At 43.0% G+C, this 1499-nt stretch overlaps 1 pseudogene; it reads left to right on the forward strand.

Moving 5' to 3' along the window:
* The first annotated feature begins 832 nt into the window (after positions 1 to 832).
* On the forward strand, positions 833 to 1228 carry LOC122665331 (annotated as a pseudogene).
* The last annotated feature ends 271 nt before the right edge of the window (positions 1229 to 1499 follow it).

Here is a 1499-nt window from a genome sequence, read left to right on the forward strand (position 1 = left end):
GGCTATTGTATCTTTCTTGGCTCCAGCCCGATCTCCTGGAAGAGAAATAGCAGACGGTTTCCCGCTCCTCCGCTGAAGCTGAATATCGTTCCATGGCTATCACCACTTGTGAACTTCTTTGGTTGACTACTCTTTTAAAGGACTTGGGCATTGTCCGGACCCAGCCCATACCTTTATACTGCGACAACCAGGCTACCCTTCACATTGCAGCTAATCCTGTGTTCCATGAGCGTCCCAAACACATCGAGATTGACTACCACATCGTTCGCGATCACATCAACAACGGTCTGCTACGTCCGACTTATGTCCCTAGTTCTAATCAGATTGCGGATATTTTCACAAAGGCCCTGGGTGCTACTCTATTCACCACTTTGAAGGCCAAGTTGGGTGTTCTCAACATTCACAGCTCAACTTGAGGGGGAGTATTAGAAATACTAGAAGATCCCGCAAATCACATGTTCCACATGTGATAATTTAGATTGATAGAATTCTACAGCTATTAGATTGATAGACTCCCTGATTTTATTCTTTCATTCATTATTCTTTCCATATTCTTTTGATTTGATTTTCTTACGTTGTATACATTCATTCTATCTTGTATAAATGTAAAGTCATACCAATGAAACAAGTAAGCAATTCACACAATCTGATTCCAAACTTAACAGCAATGGCTATCCAAAACCATTGGCAAAAACGCCCACGGGTTAAACTCAGTTTCAGTGATCCTGTCCTATTTATAGTTTGTGTCTACCTTACTCTTTCAAGTTCATTTTAATCTGCCTTCTCACGAGTTCACAATCCATCTCTGCTACTTGATTCTTGAGATTCAAAGAGAAGCAATACCAGTAGCAAGTGGCGAAGAACAGAAAATGAGCTCAACAAGCAGAGCTTGGATCGTGGCTGCAAGCGTTGGGGCTGTAGAAGCAATGAAGGATCAAGGGTTTGTAGATGGAATTACACCTTCAGATCCCTCCATCAACACGCTAGGAACAATTGCGGATGTCTTTCTCAGGCCACAGATTTCTCTCTTCTTCCTCTTCTACAATAACGATGTCTAAGAAGATGGCTCCGAGCGATGAAAAAATGAAGCAATCTGAAGAATCTCTCAGAAAAGTTATGTACTTGAGTTGTTGGGGTCCCAATTGAGGCGCTCCAAATCTCTCTACTCCAGAGCTGTATTACTCCTATTTCGTCCATTCTGTAAATACTACTTGAGAGAACATTGATTTGATTCTGGAAGACAAAGTAAAAAAGATATACATCAAGGGGTGGATGTCTGGAATTTCATAGACACGACAATCTCTGTTGACTCTTTGGATTACGGAAACGAATTGAAGGATCGAAGGGATGGAATCGTAGAGCGGCTTTACAGAAACGAATAAACAAATCATGGATGCGGCAATTTTGGTTGGGTGGGCGTCATGACTAGTCGAGGGGGCAGGCCGTTGCAGCAGATGGTGGGATGGTGGTGGTCGTGCGGGAAGACGAGGGTGTGGTGG

This window comes from Telopea speciosissima, chromosome 6 (genome assembly GCF_018873765.1).
Source record: "Telopea speciosissima isolate NSW1024214 ecotype Mountain lineage chromosome 6, Tspe_v1, whole genome shotgun sequence".
NCBI lineage: Eukaryota > Viridiplantae > Streptophyta > Magnoliopsida > Proteales > Proteaceae > Telopea > Telopea speciosissima.